This window comes from Perca fluviatilis, chromosome 3 (assembly GCF_010015445.1).
Source record: "Perca fluviatilis chromosome 3, GENO_Pfluv_1.0, whole genome shotgun sequence".
NCBI classification, from domain to species: domain Eukaryota; kingdom Metazoa; phylum Chordata; class Actinopteri; order Perciformes; family Percidae; genus Perca; species Perca fluviatilis.
In genome coordinates, this window is record NC_053114.1 from 14,946,436 (window position 1) to 14,966,435 (window position 20,000).

A 20,000-nucleotide genomic window follows, 5' to 3' on the forward strand; every position below is an offset into this window, starting at 1 on the left:
ATCACTGTTGAAAAATAAATCTGTCTTATGATGTGACAATACTGTGGTTAAAAGCTTGGATAACTTCAGGGCCTAGACACAAGAACAACTTGGTTAAGTTTAGGGAATCATCGTGGTTTGGGTTAACATGACTTTGTTAAGGATAGGGTGCCTTTGTTGTTATGGTTACAGTAATAAAATCTTAAGGTTATGGAAGGATTGCGCTAAAAGAAACCGATTTTAAGTGTTTTATCCCTTCTGCCATCCATCTTCTCAGTTCTTCATAGGTCATTGTCTATGCTTTTCTATGGCTTCATGACTTTGTGTGTTTTTGGCATATTTAGATATTGATATAATAATGTATTTATTACCCATTCTACATATAGTTTTTAAGTGTATAGCATTTTAATTATTTTCATGGTATGATTAACATTGTTTTTTTTTTTTTTTTTCTCCTGTGTATTATGTGTGTATTTTGTCAAGCTGACTGATACAATTGCCTTTACGGGGATAAATAAAGTTGTGTTGAAGTGAATTGACATTACCATTAACCGCAGCTGCCCACCAGTAGACTCGTCATTACAAACTCATGCTGTACAGCCAAACTTTGTTTGAACCAACAGAGCCTCATTGTGATTCTAGTGGAGATCCCAAAGCCATCAAATACGTCTATGAAATGATTACATTACACACTTTCTTTGTCCAATTTGACTTACTTTAAGACAATCACATTGCTAGAAGCCATAAACAATTGTAACTGCCCAAACAAACAACAAAGATTGTTCAGTGCTACAATAAAAGCGCTTAGACATCTGGAATATTTACACTTGACGGAATGGTGCAGCCATAAAAACATGGAGCCTTTGGCTTGAATATTTCACTCTGTAATAAACATTATACCGTATATCTTCAATATTTTTTTTAATTTTTAATTTTTAATTTTTAATTTAACCTTTATTTAACCAGGTAGGCCGTTGAGAAAAGGTTCTCTTTTGCAACAGTGACCTGACTGAGAAAAGCGTAAGCGTGCGAGACAACATACAGTTTTCACATTCAATACAATACAGTATTGCAGAATACGCAACATGGTCTCACAGCAGTACGTGAAATGGTCACGTTATTTTTAATCTATTGATACGTGTTCACAGGGACGTTTTTGACGTTTTTTCGTGGTGGCCAGCACGAAATGGTCTGTAGGGAGATTAACGGGGAAAGCAAACGACACACCCCGGGGGAGGACGCTTCACACGCCGGGAGACGGTCGCAGGGAATGCGCGACGATAACGGCACGTGTTACAGGGAAACAAATGGAATTGTTTGACCCATCCACCACCCCAACCAACCTCCTTACGCGGATTTTCGTCTACTTTTCGACTACTCGCTGCCATAGTCGTGCTGTGACCACGACATATGCTTCCCATTTAAATACATTATTTTACATTTTCGTGCTGGCCACCACGGAAAAAACGACAAAAACGTCCCTGTGAACACATATCAATAGATTAAATAAATGGACCATTTCACGTACTGCCATGAGACTGGGTTGGAATACAATATGCGACATAACGGCTAAATAAAGTGCAGATTAAGTAGGCATTACAAAGTTGGCAGAAACGTGTGGTGAAAGTAAGCTGAAGGATATGCGAAAGTGATATGGTGATAACACAGTATACATTAATAGTCTGTATCACCGCTTAAAGGGTCAAAATACAGATATTGCAAATTGTGGACCAGTTAGTGATTTAGAACAGTTACAAGGCAATATGCATAGATAGACAGTCTGTAAGAAGCTAAAACGTAGTGAAGCGCCAATGTACAGTTAGTGCAGATTGTGGTCTAGTTAGTGAAGTAGATCAGAAATAACACAGTAAACATGAAAAGAGAAGACAAAATAATGTAGTAAAGAGTAAAATATACAGTAGTGGAATGAAGAAGAAATAGAATATACAGAAGAGTAGAAAGGAAATGACAGAGATAATGGAATTAGGGTGTGCAAAAACAGGGTGTGCAAAAAAAACAGTGCATGAATGATTGAGATGGAGAGCAGACAGACGTGCTTTAAAGGCAGTTAAGTGGAATAGAGAGCTTGAAGAAGCTGATAGATGAATATGATACTAAATACGATGATTTTAACAACCTTTGAGCTACTTAAGGGTGAAACAGAAGGGAAAACTGTATGTTAAGGGGTAAATATTGATGCAATATTTATTCATGTACTAAAACTAAAACCTGTATTATACTGTGTATAACAAACCTCATACCAATGCCCTCTCTAGGTGCTTCAGAGGGAGTTGCTGCTTAATGACCCTGATGATTATCTTAAGTGTGACGCATCTTGCCCAACCGCTGGGTGGGAAAGGAAAATATGCACAGTATCAGTCTGGCGTTTGGATCAAAATTGCTCCAATCTTCAGGGTGCCCTTTTCTCAAGAATGATGATAGACTTGCATCCGTTTCCTGTTTCTGTCTCTGTTTCAGCGCTGCCAGTTACAAGGAGAGGAAGTATCCCCCACAACTCTGGAAACTGCAGAGAACAAGCAAAACATTGTGACTGGTCCTCGCCAGCACAAGCGGAGACTCAAAAGCAACAACAACTGGACGGGACTCGGCACTTGAATAAGTGGGGATGAGAGCTGCTGCGTGACGTCAGTAAACAAACCCTCGAGGGTTGAGACTGGAGTTGGCGAATGAGTAAGTCGTGGCCCAAAATGAATGCCTTAATTAATACACATATACAGATGTATGAAGTGATGAAACTAAGAGACTTATAGTTCAAAGATGTTTTCTTTACATGTGAAAAAAAAAAGTGTCTTGTAAGGAACAGATGTGAATATTTTAATATGATAGAGATAACGTTTGGTTGTAATGTCGACATAATGTTTTAGTTGGGTCGGCTTCGTAGGTGTCATTGGTTACTAAATGGTGAGTTTGCTCTCTGCTTATGTGCAGTCAGCAGTACGACTTAATCTATTTTTTATCTTGTTTCATATAGTCAACCAAACAAGGCTGGCCTGAGTTGCTCACTCAAATGCTGGCGACAAACTCTTAATTCACATCGTGTCATAACATGAAAATCCTCATTTAAAAAGTGTATAGAGGGTTGGGGGAGTGATATGATGATATATATATATATATATATATATATATATATATTGACTGGCTCAATGAAACACACTGAAATACATCAGAAGAATATCCTCTTACATTAAGATCCACTTACACTAAAGCAAAGATGTCAGGCACATAAACATCATCATAAATATCTGCCACACTCACTTTCTATCGCAGAAAAACAGCGGGTGAAACTCGCCGTGAAGATGAAATACCTTAGGTTTTTTTCTCAGATGCAAATTTAGAGCTGACCAGCTGCTTTGTTGATATGTTTTCACTTTAACTGTATGCAAAAGTAACATGGACGTGTGTTATATATTTTTTTAAACCTAGCCTTGATAATTACATAACCAAAGGTGAACCCCTGAATTTATTGTATGTTGTGGACTTCTGGAAAATGTTGTGATATAGATGCACACTGAATAGGAATATATGTAAATAGCAGACATTTATACTTGTGTGTCCTAAGATGTGTTGCCGATAGAGTAATTTGAGACGTTTTACTTTCTTTGACTGTTATGCCCATCACCCATAATCATCTGTGTTTGGTTTGTCCTCGCTGATACAATCATGTTCCTCATATCGTTGCAAATGCTGCTCCAACATTCTTCATTGTTTTCGCCATTTTTTTTTTCTTCTTCTTCTTCTACATACTGCACATTAAAAATCCACCTACTCATCCATTGGCATACTAAAACAAGAGGTTGCTGATGTTGTTTGTGCAGCTTTGCCAGAGAAGCATTGGATTTGGTTACCTCTCTTTGATCTGCGATGTTGCCTGTGAATGAAATGATTAGAGGTTGCCAGTTTTATTTTGGTTTTTGGAAGTAGTAGTGAGTTATTTCATATATTTTTACTGAAGGCAGTATTTTATTTACCTATATTTCCCTTAAAAAAAAAACATCCATTACATACTGTGTTAACTATAATGGCACTTCAATTTAGAGGTCTTCATCTTAGTGTCTTCTTCCTCTGCTCCAAAAGAAAATCCAAAGTTCACCTTCTTGCTCTTTTTCCAAAAATGTGTATCTCAATAATAGTATTCCTCAGAAAAGCTGTTTACTGAATGTTCCAGATGTTTCCTTAGTGTTAGAAAAAAAACTTGTAACCACAAAATAGCCACAAGAGTTTTTAAATAGATATCAATTGTTTACTTTGGAAATCATTATGGGGATGATGTTTTTATTGGGAAGGAGTAGATACAAAGTACGTTTTTCATTTCTGCATAGTAAAACTTTTAACACGAATACCAGAATACTCTCAGAAAACAAAGTCTGCAAGTTGTAACAATAAATAAAGTAAGAAAGAAAAGAAAAAAAGAATCCAAATTGAATTACAGTGGATTATAATATCAGGCTGTAGCTGTCACACAAATAAATCAAGTTAATATGAAGATGAAGTATTAGTCCTTTTAGTCCAGTAGAAAAAATCATAAAAGGGAAAGCAAAACACATTTTGGTAGATAATGTAGACTTAGTACTGCTTCCTCATAAAATTATAAGGGAGAATTAATAAATTGCATTAAAAAAAACACTTGATCATATCAGGATATATTATGAAAAACTCACTTTTTCAGTGCTTATGCATACATTTGAATATCTGGAGTGTCTACCAACCCACAAACCCAGTCACTTTTAAGTGGGCTGGATCAGAAAACATGGGATTCAACAAGCCATTCAGATGTTTCTCACCTTCACATGCAGGCTCATTAGAATATATCAAATTGGGGGTTTATCGGTTGGTTGCCCGGGAACCCCAGGGTGTCAAAAAGACACTCAAAAAAGACAAAAAAACAACAACTTGTTGCTGTCATAATTTGGTCTTTGTATGCATTAAACAAACCAGAATTAAAGCAGTTTTTCTTACCTTTGGACAGAGCCAGGCTAGGTGTTTCCCTCCCATTTCCAGTCAGTATGCTAAACTAAGAAGCTGCTGGCTGTAGCTACTGTACATATTTACTGCACAGAAATGACAGTGGTATAGCCAACTCTCTGCAAAAAAAAAGAAGAGAATAGTGAATTTCCCAAAATGTAGAACTATTCCTTTTAGAGGTAAATTAAATGAAAATGTAACCTGCCTGTAAAGAACAGAAGGGATTTTATTACACTAATCTTGTCAGATTATGAGCCTCAAATCACAAGCTGTTACTGTACCTGAGGGGCTCGGCCCGCCAGAGGCCTCATTTCTGACCTGACGTTTTGACTTGGTAACAGAGGCGCCGGCCTGAATGTTGGCTCACATAAAGATCTGAGATGTAGCTACTACCATACCAACAGGCAATAGTGGCCAGATGCTGCACTGCAACAATACTGAGAGCCAAATTAATCCATCTAGTGATATGTTCAGCTACAGCTTGGTGTTATCACAAAGCACCACAAAAGACGCTAAGCCGAAGAGCAATATATGCCCACAGGTTACTAGAGAGAACAAGAACAGGATCAGCCTGATTGATCCTCGAGGCTAACACATCCAATAAAGCAGAACAAACAAGCACTGAAGGAGACAGAAAGAAATCTGTTTAACTGGACAGTCTCTAATCCATTTCCTCAATCTATGAATTAAAATAATGTATTTGGTTAGAGGCTGCAATTATGTTCAACTTCACTTACATCTGCTTTCTACAGGAGGTCAGTAGTAACCCAGAGAAGGGCAGTGTGCTACACTGTATGAAGCAAGAAGATAATAAAGGTCGATGGGCAGATTTTGAGGCAGATTGAATATTACAGGAAGAAAAATAATTTATCCTTGCGTGTGCGCTGAATGAGATTCTGAATAAAAAGGTCATAATCCACACGGATATGTATCAAGAGGGCATATCATGAGTGGGCAAGGATTAGTGGGGAAATATCCACATGAGATTAAACAACAAATCAAATGTTTCTTTGACTTGGTGCTGCTAGATATACTGTACCTGCAGTAATAACTTTTGTGATGCTGTTGTGATTCAGCACAGCCAATGAGCTGTTAGAGTGGTTAACAGTTGTGTTGGGACATTAGATAACACACAAAACAAGGCGAGAGAACATTTTTTAAATTATGACCATCTCCGAACTGAAGAACTCACCAGGGCTACATTTAAAATAACATGAGCAAAAAAGTCACTGTCACAGCTACTGGACAGAATAACTGAACTCATTTAAAAGAAAACACATGTTGGGGATTGATTTCATGTTAGGAAGGACTAGCTCGGTATTCATATTGTGAGAAACAGCTTTTCTGTTGAAGCTCACGTATATTTCTGAGGCCTGAACGACTCTGAGACTCAAAATCCTCTGTGCTTTCAACAGAGCGACTAGGCAAGATTAACTTTAAAATGACTGCCTCCCCAAATCAATAGCAAAGGATTTATTCTAGGAAACAACCAATTGACCACAGATCTAAAGCCATGCAAATCAACAGCCCAGTGCAATTTAGTGATGTACTAAATTGTATTCTGCATTCAGTGTTGCCAGATTTGACACAAAACAGCCCCATTGGATTCTCAAGCCAGCTCAATCTTCATAAATCTGGCCACATTTTTAATTGCCATATATTAAAAAAAAGGTGCTAGGAAGAAGCTTTAAGTTTTATTTGTACAATTAGGCAAACCCCAAACCATCCAAAACCAGGTTACAATTACGAAAAAAGTAGTGATTGAAAGTTAAAATATTAACATATAAGAACTAGGGCTGTAATCACGATTAATCGCTGAATTTCTATAGTTAATCGCGATTAATTGCATGTTTTATCACGTGATTAAAATTATATTATTTTGCATTTCAGAACAGTTTTTAAGTACATATTAACAATGGAAAGCAATTCTTACCAGTGTATCTTGATTGGGAATAAAATGAATGCAAAGAAAGTGACTTTATGAACTTGATTTTAAGATTTGTATTTGTTTATTATTTATTTACTGTAAACAAAAGAACAATGTGTGAATCTAGTCACACATTTGAATCTAGAGTCAATATTAGGGTTGGGTATTGTTTGGTTTGGATACCGGTGCTAAAGCGGTACTTTTAAACGGTATCGGTGCCTTAACGGTGCCTGAACCGATACTTTTTAAGAAAGTTTAAAAAAAGAAGGGTACTATACAACAGTTAAATTAAGACTTTAACGGCTTTTTTATTGCTAAGGCCATATGGTCAAAATTAAATGATTTAACTTATTTCACTAGTAAATAGCTGTTGAACGACAAAAACAACCACCAGATGGGAAAAGGGCATTAAACAATAACTTTGAATGCACCACGAGGTAGGTTACCAGTTTCATTGAACGCACCGTCGTGTTTTTCCGACAACGGCAGCTGCAGATTGTTACATCCCGGTGTCGGAATCCTCTACAGTGAAATACAGACAAACTTTACACCGTTTAGCGTTAGCTGTCAGCATTGTAACCGTGTTTAATCCAGCTACTAGCTAGCGGTAGGCTAACGTTAGCTGCTGTCGAGTGTAGTGTTAACTAGCGTCACGTGCAGCAATGTTTGTGTTGCCTATAACGTCTGTTTCAGAGCATCAGAGAGAAGCTCAGGCATATCAGTGGCACCGGAATAAGGCACCGAAATCCGGCTGTAAAATCTGTAAGCTTTTACAGGTCATTTATCACAGAGCTATAACCGGATAACAACTTGAATAGGAAAAAAAGTTTCAGCCTAGTTGTAATAAATGGAAATGTTTTATTTTATTGATCATCTGTTATCAGTTGTTGGGTGTTGAGCCGAGCCTACTGAACTCAGTGCATCTCAATCCCCAACCTACTACTCAGAGGATACTTCTCAAGATTCACTGGAAAGTAATAAAATAGTAGTTTAACAGGGACGGCAATGCCACAATGAGAGCCACTAGATGCCAGAAGGGTACTTTGCAACAATAGTGTGAGTTTGAATGCCCCATTAGTTTAACGAGGTGCACCTGAAGGCACCATGGAGTCCCGCCGGAGCCCACGTGCTTTACCTTTAACTTCGTTGTTCGTTTACATAACTCACTCACAGGGAAGGCAAAATGTTGCCACACTGGTGACTTCAGGCAAGCAGGAGGATTTTTAAGTTCTGTTGTTTCTCTGTCATCTCTGACTCCGGCAGAGGCCGTGGTGTCTGGAAAAGTCAAGCTGCAGGCTACCGGTAAGCTAACGTTACCCATGTGTCTTAGCTGCATACTACTAGCCAGTGTGTTGTCGTTTTTTTCTTCGGACATGCACATGTAGGCAGGGGTGGAGGGAGAGAAAAATAGTGGGGGAATCACCGATCCTGCTTGTGATTTCGATAGTCGATAATGAAAGCTCATTTCGATTGATTTTTGATTTAAAATCTCAGAGGAAACTGCCACATGGTACAAAAAGTATCCCACATCATTATAAGCTGCTCAAAACAATTTGTTATCTGCCCAATCAAATAAAAAGTAGCAAAACTGGATGGAAGACCGCCCAATCTGGCAACACTGACTGCTTTTGCCCATAGTGATCAGGATGGATATGTTGATACTAAAACTACTATTGACACATCTGAGTTAATTGTTAGTGTATTGAATTTGGTTAAAAGAAATCTCACCTAAAAAAAAGAAAGACAACCTGACTAAACCCAATTTCCTTTGCATTTAACACAGGCAGCACTGTAGACGTTTCCGTACGGCTCAGTTTAATATTACGCACCACGGACACATACATACAGAAAGGTAATGCATTAGTCTGAGGATGAAAACTAAAGTGTTTACTGTAACATCCACAGTGTTAGATAACGCCAGGAACCTGTTTTATGTCTTAATCTCCTTATAAAAAAGGTGGCTTATGAGGAGCACTGCAAAACTGTTGAACAGTGACGCAGTTTGTATTTGTTTAGTACTCTCGCTGGATATTATGTGACTGACTGGATTAAGGAGGTTGTTTTGCACCACCTGCAGAACAGTATTAGGGATCGTTGGTGCAAAATACAATGATTACAATGTTTTGCTTGGTGGTCACATCTGTATTAAGGAAATTGTCTCAGATACGAGAGAAAAAAATGCTTTGCAGAATTAATTTGCATTTGTTAAAAGGCCTTGGTAGATACAGCTAATGTCAGCATATCGCTCAAATTACTGAGTTGATAACAGGGTTACCACACATCACTTGATCTGAGAAATACTCAGTGGTCACTACTTAAAGCAATCATTTAAGTAATAATTAGAAGATGCCACTTCCTTTGAGGATTATGATATTGATTAAATGATAAAAAGCCTTCGTTATCTTCAATATTACCCATATTTAACCTTGTTATTTTGGACCACTTTTCATTTCCTGGCTCATAGTGTTTTAAAGCAATGAGGAGACCATGTTGAGCTTAATCAAGAAGAGGAATTATTAGCTTAAAGTGCTAATTGCTAGAAGGGAATTAGCATTTCCACCTATTAAACTGCAGTGTAGGGGGTGGTTTGAATGCAAAAACAGTTCCACACACACACACACACACACACACACACACATACTCTGTTTTGGGACTGCTTCTCGCAGCTGTTGGTGGGAAATGTGAATACACTCCTAATTACACCATCCCTCGTACATCAAGCTATTGGACATTCAAATATGAGCTTTGCAGCAAGTGAAATCAAAGAGATATCTCTTTGCGTGTGGGTGGAATAACTTTGATCGACAGGGAATTAATTGCCAATTATTTTGATGATCGTTTCAAACTTTCTCTGGTTCCAGCCTCTCAAATGTGTTATTTGAATAAAACAAGCAATCTGAATCTCCTATGACTGTGGGGAATTATAAGGAAATTATACACATATGTTTCACTATTTTCTGACATTTTACTGCCAAAACAATGAATCATCTCAATAATTGGCAGATTAATCAATATAAAAACGATCTTTAGCTGCAGCCCTAGTGGAACAACAACAGGAATTTTAGGACATTATGTGATCTCCTCATGCTCTGTGACAAATGTGCCGTGATCTTTATTAACTTTTTGGATTTAAAAAAATTCAACGTCCTGAATGCTCAATGCACTGCAACATAAGAAAACACATGCAAACAAACAATACAACAATAAAAATAAATAAAAAAAGGCAAATCACAAACATCTTTACCAATTCGTCAATACAGCATTTAGGAACACACAATTGAAACACTCAAATACAGAAAGCACATTAAATACAAAACATTTTGACGGTGTTGTCTGTGTTTGCAGCACGTTCTATTATGTTGCACTTTGATGAAGATGTTTGCTTCATTCATTTGATTATTTTGTCTATTTTCGCGTGTTTCTTTAAATGCGGCACATTGAGGTGTCAGGGCTGCCGAAATTGTTGCAACAAAAGTATGATTTAGTTACCTGCTGACAGTCTTAAAGATGCACATGCTCTTTTTTGGAAAGCACAGTACTTTAGCCTGTATAGAGCGATTACTATGGTGGCACTTGGTAACCGCAGCAGATCGACGTGGGGCATGGCACATTTCCTCTCAACAAGCCTCCAAATGTCAAGGCCAAGGATCATTAGCATGTCAAATGCATACAATAAGTAAATGGCCTCTTTTTGTTTTTATACATACGATGTCTCGGATTCTTCAATCTGTCTTTAGATCAGTTCGTTGTACTTTCTGAACAATATTCCATGAGAGCTTGATGAATGAAGTGCACAAAGATAAAACATACAACTGAAGAATATATTAAGATGTGAATTTGACAGGACAAAGACGGGATTCAAATCCATATTAATCAGGTGTCTGTGCATGCTGGTGCAGTTCGGTCAGCCAAGGCCACGGTCATATGGTTATAATCCAGTATATCTACATTAGTCATGATGATTCTCACCATCATCTCACCTGCAGAGAGGTGAGCTATCTACATGCAGCCAGCAGAGCTGTGCTGACCTGCTGCTGTGCTGTACAGATGCAGTGTGGGAAGTCGTCAATAACGGCGACCACATAATTGTTGTTTTGGGGAGGATGGCGGTGGCGAGGGGATGGGGTGGGGTGTGTGTGTGTGTGTGTGTGTGTGTGTGTGGAGGGGGGGGGGTGTTACTGCTTCATGTTTGTGTATGCCTAATATTCAAACTGTTACTTTCACTCTGACAAAAGGAGGGTAATCATTACCGGTCAGCAGGTAGGAAAACTGACGGTAACTATTAATGAACGTGTAAAATATCTCTACAGTTCAGGTGTTGAGAAATATCCATGGGAGTTTTTGGCCAGCCTTGCTTTTATTCTGCATGATGCTTTGTTTTGAGAAAAATGCATCCTAACCCAAGGTATGTTTGTATTCTTTTCCTGAGGGCGCTCCTCTCCTTCTCTTTTCCTCTCTCTCTCCCTCTCTCTCTCTCTCTCTCTCTCTCTCTCTCTCTATGTCTGTATCTTTGGAACTTGTCACTTCTGACCTTAATTCTCCTCTTTTTTGTTTCTTTTTGGTAAATCTTCCAATTTCTGTATTTTCTACATTCATAACATTTTGTAGACAGCAATATGAGATGTGATTGAAAATGGAATATGTGCAATGTTGATTAAAGAAAAATATAATATATTCAATAAAAATTCAGAAAATAGAATTGTTTTAAGATGTGCTTTTTTTTGTTAGAAGTGAACTGCAGGTGACTTGGATGTAGCTTTTGCTGTTATAAATATGAATCCAGTTTGAAGGCCATTACTACAACGGCATCTCACTTCTCACTGTAATGTATGCTTATTTGTCATGTGCTTGTGGTTTACCGTCTTGTTTGACGTTTGCTGAACTCTTTGGGACATGTTTTTGTGCATCGCTTGTGTCCCTCAGACAGAATCCGCTCAGTATCACGGTGACAGAACGTTTTCATCCACAGTGGCCTTTTACGGTGGAAGCTTTTGAAACTTGATGCCCGAGCCGTTCACGTTCGACAGTGCTTAAATATTTCAAATGGGTCCGTTGTGGTGCAATTACATGACTCTTGGACAAACACCATTTTATCCCTCGAGCTGGTGATGGACACACAGCAGCCGGGTTGTGCTTTTCCTCCTCGCTTCAAAACTCACAAAGTCCTGCGAGGATGCAGCCTGTTGGCCATCAACAAAACCTCCACAGACAAATAGTAAACATTAGTTATTATCTTTAATGCTCCACAAACCTTTGAGAAACTAAAAGGAGTTTGTTGTGCACGACAGTGACACAGAAAGGTCGATGTATGACTCTGGTATCAGGTCACGGTGAAAGAAGAAAGAAAATTAGCGTTGAAGATATATATAGTAGCTCACCCTTTACAGCCATCTCCGCAAAAACAAGACAAGGTACACAACGTCTATCCTACACAATCACACACACACACACACACACACACACACACGCATAAAGCAATGACAAACACTGACAAGCACTAAATGTTTGCCACACACCCAGACCAACTCATTCAGATGACTGCTTCGTCATCGTGAACGAACCTGAAGAGGCAGCGATGCAGAACGTGCCATTGGCTGCTTTGCTCTTGTGGTTGTACTTGTATAAACTATGAATGTGAACAAATAAATCAGGCTGAGATAATAGCAAAACATTTGGTACTTCTTGGATTTTCTCTTTCTTTTTGGCACTTTTTTCTCTCTCTGTTATTTTAATAATAAAATATGTAATTAATCTCTTGTAATCTATTGTTCTACTTAAAATTTTAGTGTTTGACAAAAGCAGTATTTCTAATCTGGATTAAATGAAGTTGCCAGTGGTTTGTGGGAGTTGTTGTAGCATCCTGAGGTAGGCATAATAATAAACCTCCCAGCATGCACCAGGGCAACAGACGCATGAACATAATTCTCTGTTTCCACACTTGTATTGTTTAGAATTGATAGGGCAAAAGCAGTTAGACCATGAATGGTGGTGCTCCACAATATAGCGCCCAAAATGGCTCTGTGGGAGTGTTGCGCTAACAATCATAATATCTGTTATGTGCCGATGTCTGGACCGATTATGTTGCCAGATGCTCATTCAGAGTTAAGTGATTGAAGTGTTACTTAAAAACACATACTTAATTTTAAAGTTGAGTCAAGATCGAAATAGTGTCAGTGTATTTGGGGCTAAACAAAAAGCACAATATCCTTAGTATAATTATACAGCAGATGTTATATACAGACGGAAGAAAACAAGTCAGTGCTGCCACAGCACCGTCTCAGCTTCACACTTGTCACCGCTTCTCTTGCCTCTGTCGGTGTCTGCTGCTGTCTCCCAGGAAAGGGAGAGGTGTAAGACAACACCTGACAGGGAACAATATCTCGCCACGTGGTCTGAGGCAGCGCTCATACATTCATGCCAGTGAATTTGGCGTTTACCGTTTTCCCCTCTGCAAGGAAACCCAACGCCGTCGTACTGTATGCTGCCGGCCCCTGAAACCCAATCGCCCAAATCTCCAAAAAGGTACCTGCTCCGCTCCTTTACAAACAACACCTCTGTCGCAGAGCTGCGGATGGAAAAGTTGTCCGCCACGATTGTGCTTGCTGCTATAGACAAACTGTTCTTTTACGTTCAGAAAATGTCAGCAGGCCTCGTGCCAGACAAATACAGCACGACCCAGGCCAGTGACCTCCCCAGGGGAACATTTACCAGCTTCTGCACTTAGATCCAGTGGAGCTGACCTTGGACTTACTCCCCTGGCATACTCCTTTCACTCTCAATTTATTACATTTGACAGTCAACGACGTTGGATAGATGTGTTGTCAAGGATAGATATAGTGTTTTACAGTATTGCTGTAATATTCACCTATGTCTGAGATCATTTATGGAGACAGAAATAGAGAGTTAGAGATAGATAAATAAGGGACGCACAGATAGACAGACATGTATATGCAAACATCCTGACAAACCGCAGTATAAGATCCATTCTCAGGAAAAGTGAGCTGGAGAAAGAGTCAAGCAGCACAGCAGCACAACCCAAATCAACCAACTAGCATCAAACCATCAGTGATTTCCTTTGGATTTATCTCGCAGCCCAACAGCTGCTTTGAAGTCAAGAGGCTTTAGCAGCTTGTTAGTTTTCAAATCTTTCAGCACACAAAGTGAGAAGAAATCACACTTTGGGTTGTCAGGATAAGGTTTTTTAATCTGATAATACTGTCCTAGGTGTGAATTAAATCCAAATGTAGCTGACTTCTCACAACTTTCTTGCAAACAGTGAAAAAGTGGACAGTGTCAGACATTTTTATGGTCTAACAAGAACCGTCTGGTCCACATATTCATGGTGTTTGAATGTTTGCTTGTTTTTTTTTTCGGCCTCTGCCTGATCTTCATCCATCTCTGACACTCACAAGATGTGAGAATGGAAGGAGGATCAAAGGTCAAAGTGTCCAAAACAGGCCCAGGTCTGTGCTGGAATCTGCACTCAGCAGGCCTGGCATCTCGGTGCCGGGGCCACCCACGGCATGTAAGTTTATCCTCGCTGCCCATCATCACCGCTGTCTTCAAGGTAAGGTGGAGGAGAGTCTATTTTTGTTTGGAGACCAAAAGAAATGTGTTTACTCTGCTCATGTGGTGGAAGAGACAAAACAGGTGACTAAGTGTGTCCTTTTCCAGCTGCTCATCCCTCCACTGCAGGCCAGACCAGGGGCAGATTCATAGACTGTTTAAGTGAAGCCAAAACATCTCGATCGCCCCCTGGTGGCTGGCTGCAGTACAGGTCATAAATGCCGCCCCCTCCATGTTAGCGGATGGAACATTGGCCAAACTAAAAAGTCAAAGTACATGTCAAAGACATTTTTCCCAAAGATGGTTTCTGTCATTTTACTTATCACGCTAATGTTTGTTCAAGTGTTCATTTTTCTGATTAGTTTGGTTTTTTTATTAGTCATTTGATGATATAAAAAAACGAGGTGAAACGTCATGATTGACAGCTGTGATTGACTCGCAAATGGTCGATACCGCGGCAACACCGCCCGATCACTACTGCACAGACTCTGGCTTCAAAATTACAAGATGGCGGCGCCTGTACTTGGGATATTTTGGCTTCACTTTTGTACAGTGGGAGGAGGTGGAGACGCGTTGTCCATACAGTCTATGGGCCAGACGCAGCTTCTTCAGACTGTGATGCATTGTGGGCCAAAGTGGACGCACAGCTGGGTCACGGCTGAGCACATTTGTGAATAGCAGCTCAATTCATCCTGTTGCAGATTGTGCGTTTCAGTCACCGCCAGAGTAGCTCGCTCTCCAGTTGATGAGAGAGAAGAAATGAGGCAGTGATCTCACTGACATCTGAATTAGTCATGTGATCAGTCTCGCTCTGCTCGTCTGCAGGAGATCAATTGAAGTGTATTCCCCAAATTCCCGAGGATGCTGGGAGCAGAGAAGCAGGTAGTAATTTCGAGGGAGTGGGGAGCGAGGAGAGGAGAGGATGGTTTCAGTGTTGAAAACCACTTAGGTGAAGTGTATAAAGGGAAATTTCTGTTTGTTGTCATGGTAACAGGCAGTGTGGTCTGTAGCAAAAACATATCCCAGGCATTGGGGCTTGATCAGGATTCAGTGGTTCCACGCAGCACAGCTCCCCTCCTTCATTTCGAACGTGGGAACGGTGATTGTGTTACACATGTTTAATGATTCCTGATGCTCGTCTGTATACTTCAAATAAAGTATACAGATCAGCAGAGCTGAAGAGAATCAGGGTGAGTTTAATACGTAGAACTCGGCTGTAGTACTATCAGGGTGGATGTAGGCTTCATAAATGGGAGGTGAGTCACTGAATTGTTGTTGGGAGCGTGAGGAAGACATTTCTTTTCATGGTGTGTGGGAATTTTATGCAATCATGCGTAAAGGTGAGAGAGAAAAAATGTCAACAGCAGTAACATTTACTGTAAGGGTGATACCGAACAATGTCAGATTCTGACAGTCTGAGGAATAAAAACACATAAATATGGTAATAAACAGTGTTGGTACCCAAATAGTTCCAGTGACTTGTAATGTAATTAACTTGGTTAACGTGGTTACCAAAAGGATGTATTCTGGTAATAGATACTCCTTGAAATAGTTTCCTCATGTCATTTAAACAGCAGCAGTGGGCAGTTATGCAGAATATACTGCAGGGCTGGTTGATTCCTGTTCAACTTCCTGTTTTAACTTACACTTAACCTTTATCCTGTTTATTCTTGCCTTTTACAGAGTCTTGTAACCTGTACTGTAAGGACAAATGTAAGAAAATATTGGAGGCATTTACTGTATATGGATATGATGTTTTTTGAGTAAAAGAAAATATTCAGAAAACATCAACGAGCTGGGTTAACTCCTTAGGTTACCTTTGTGTTTAAAAGATTGTGAAGCAATTAGCAAGTGTGAAGGCATACTTTTTTCAAAGTAATCTGATTACATGACTTCCATATCAGTGACCATGTAGTTTTAATGTACAAACCTACCTTGCAAAGGTCTTAATGTTGGTATGACAAAAAAGGCATGCCATGATAGACATATATTTTCTATAAATGCCAAAAAAATGTATTGTCTTTTTTTTGTACGGTGCTAGTGGATAAAAGATAAAATATTTTGGGTGTCCTTACAAACTCTCACACCTAATTTGTTTTATGATGCCACAAATAAAACGGTTTGTCTTCTAATGATGTTACTTTAGAATTATTTTCTGGGCCGGCATCCTGTTTGGATAGAAATAATACATCAAATTACAGAAACAAGAGGCACTCCAAAAGCTATTTTAGTATAAATCATTTTGTCTCTGATGAATTAAGATAATTTAATAAAGTGTTTTTAATTTTTAAAAGAGAATAAGTAAATTAAATTAAGGGCAACACAGTGGCTCAGTGCTTAGCATTACACCACAGCAATGCAAGTAAGGAATTTACATGTGCTTCCCTTGTTTTTTTGGATTTTCTCCAACAGTCCAAAGACATGCAGGCTAAGTGAATTGGAAACTCTAAATTGCTCAGTGGCGTGAATGTGAGTGTGAAAGATTGTCTGTCTGTGCTGTGATGGACAGGCCACCTCTAGTTTACCCCAGCCTGAGCTTCCATGACCCTGAACAGGATAAGTGCATATAAATGACGGACAGACGGATTAAAAAAATTAAACAATCCTCACACCAATGACACAAATAAAGTCTTGAAGTTTAAGGCTGGAAATGGAAAATAACCTGCCTACTGACAGAATAAGGATTAACTTTAGGTTAGGAGGGGGATTAAAAGCGTGGAATTAGGAACACACAGGGGTTTAGGTTAGGATTTAAAGAGGGAATCTTGTCAGTGGAGGTCGTCAGAAGTGTAGTAAGACAAATGCGTACGTTTGTGTACATGTGTTTGTGTGTGTTTCACGGAGGAGGAAGAGACAGTGCATCAAAAAGCAGGAAATGCGCCTTCTTTGTCTACAAAGATCCTGTGTGAATCCGGGACTCACCACTTTTCAATGTGATAACTTCCAGTCTTCTCTGTGAATGTAGCGAACAGAGAGACTGCACAATCACAACCCTTTTTCCTTCAAGATACACACCAGAAAAACACACGCCCAATCTTCTTCTTCTCTGCTTCATTCACAGACACATAAGAAAAGAGTGAGTGAGCGTGTGCCTGCCATTCACTCTTGACTGTAATCCCATGCGCAACCACAGCTGTAAACTGTCAGAAGTCTGCTTTGATTGTCTCTGTGAGTGTTTGAGCGTAAAGCCACACATCTCCCTTTGCTCCAAGTAAACAGGGCTAAAATTAGACTGACCTTTTTAAAAATCTTGTTTTTTCCAGGCACAGAAATAGAAATCAAAAAAGCCTTCCCCAGTTCTAAACATCACACAGTCTGCGCCTGGGAGCTCAGGCTTTGCACATTGATAAATTTAGCAGTGCTTACGCAACATACACTCAGTTCGAATCTTACTGATGAGGCAGAAAAAGACATTCACATTCCCTCTGCTAATGAATTTCTGCGGAAAAGCCGCAAACATGCAACAGCAGCGACAGCAGCACTCGACAAGGAGTCACTATGAAGGTAATGTTATAGAAAATTTTGTCAGAAGTTATCCCCCCCCCCCAAAAACACCACATGAATATCCACATACATAAACCTCAGAGAAGCTGGCAGTCTATTTTGGTGTTACCTGCGTTCAACTTTTACTATGTAGAGTAAAAGCTGCTGGTAGAGATTTCCAACAAAGAAGAAACAAATGGAGTGCATATTGTTAATATTCAAAGAGTCAAAGAGTAGTTGTTTTACAAATAGCTCTGACAGTAAAAAGAATAAACCCAGTCAATTGTGCAGGATGTGTTCTTTTCTCTTCACTGCGTCTGGAGGCAAGAAACGCTCAGATGCACCGGAGCATGATGGTAAGAGATACCATCAAAGAGTGCGTTAGCCGAGGAGAAACCACTCTTCTTCACTTTGGATGGACAATTCTGTATCAATTTTAGCAGCACAGCCACCGAGCCATCAATTGTATTAATTCAAGAAAGAGGCGATGCATTTCAGTCGCACAGACTCCTGACTCGGCTTTGGTGTTCGGTGGAGAGGGCAGACGGGGAAATAAACAGCACCGTGGCAAAACAAATGTCAATTCATCTGGTCACCAGAAAGCAATTAACTCTCTCTAGACCGTTGCTTAGCTGCTTTTCTGCTCCGCAGACACATCCAGAGGACTCGAAGGGAGAACATACTGAAGGCCTGCACACGTTCTCTTCCAATTCTCCCCTGGCAAAATGACCATCCAGCCATGCCAAATGGGAGCGAGAGAGATGAGCATAACATGGGCGAACGGAATTCTGGGTAATACAATGCCAGCAATAAGCCTTAAGATACTCCTCTGTCCATTTTGTTCAACTTGAGCAGACACTGTGATGGTTGTAGGCCTGCTGAGCACTAGGTGGACAGAACAGTTTCTCCACTGTCACTTCTGATGATGCAACACCAACAGAGCGGTGCAGCAGCAACGTGGAGCTCGTTCTTCAAGCCGCAAAGGAAACTGTAGCGGGATGATTATTTTAAATACTGTGTTGTGATACAGCGATATCATCCATCGTATGAACTTGGAAAATAGATATAATCGGACAGCGTGTAACATACAGTAGCCGCACTTAATATGAAGGTACTTGTGGTGGGAGTTGGTAACGCGACTTTCCGAATCATATATTTATTTCTCTTGAGGGGGCCCCACTGCCACGTTGGGCCTCTTGGTGAGCACACAGTACACTGGGACAGTAGACTGGACTAGTGATGGTCAAATGAAGCTTCGCGAACCAGTGTCTTTACTTTCTGAGCTCACTAGATGGCGCTCTCTGTTTAAAGAAAAAGGTGAAATGAATGGCAATTCAATGGGTTTTCAAACCCTTTGTTGAACAGAGAGCGCCATCTAGTGAGCTCAGAAAGTAAAGACACTGGTTCGCGAAGCTTCATTTGACCATCACTAGACTGGACCATGAGTACATGGGATGACATGTAACACAGTTCCCGTTTAAATAATCAGCAAACAGTTCAAATTTAAGTCAGTTATCAAGCTAAATTTTGCATTTATATCATCGTTTTATATCATTGTGAACTGAATTTGAGTTTTGGACTGACAAAACAAGCAATTCATGTCACCTCGTTTTTCAATCAAACAAAAATAACAAATTGTTTGTTCTATTAATCTTAATTACTCTTAATTCTATGTGAATTAAGAGTTTTATTTATTTATTTATTTATAATATATAAAAAAACCTCTTAATTCACATTGTGTCATAACATGAAAATCCTCATTTAAAAAGTGTATAGAGGGTTGGGGGATATATATATATATTAGGCAAAAGAATATATATATATATATATATATATATATATATATATCCATGCAACAGAATCTTTAACGAACAATACAATTCTTTAAACCACCCAAAGTTGACTCATGACATTAGTGTATTAAAGGAGAAATCCGGCGCAAAATGAACCTAGGGGTTAATAAGGCATGTTTTCATGCTAATCGAATGTGACCCTAATTACCTTATAACGCTAGTCGTCGGGGCACGGCTAAAGTAAAAGAGATCACTATTTCTATACCACT

General features: G+C 39.4%; 1 protein-coding gene across 2 annotated transcripts in view; it reads left to right on the forward strand.

Annotated features, from left to right (window-relative positions):
* kcna4 (potassium voltage-gated channel, shaker-related subfamily, member 4) overlaps positions 1 to 18,627 on the forward strand; it is a 75,673-nt gene extending 57,046 nt beyond the window's left edge. Inside the window, exons 3-4 of one of the 2 annotated variants that reach the window (XM_039795511.1) lie at positions 14,302 to 14,414; positions 18,590 to 18,627. The gene's annotated coding sequence lies outside the window, so the exon portion shown is untranslated. Of the gene's footprint in view, positions 1 to 2,457; positions 6,811 to 14,301; positions 14,415 to 18,589 lie in introns of those variants that run through there. The other variant, XM_039795510.1, reaches the window with a different exon arrangement.
* Positions 18,628 to 20,000: the final 1,373 nt, after the last annotated feature.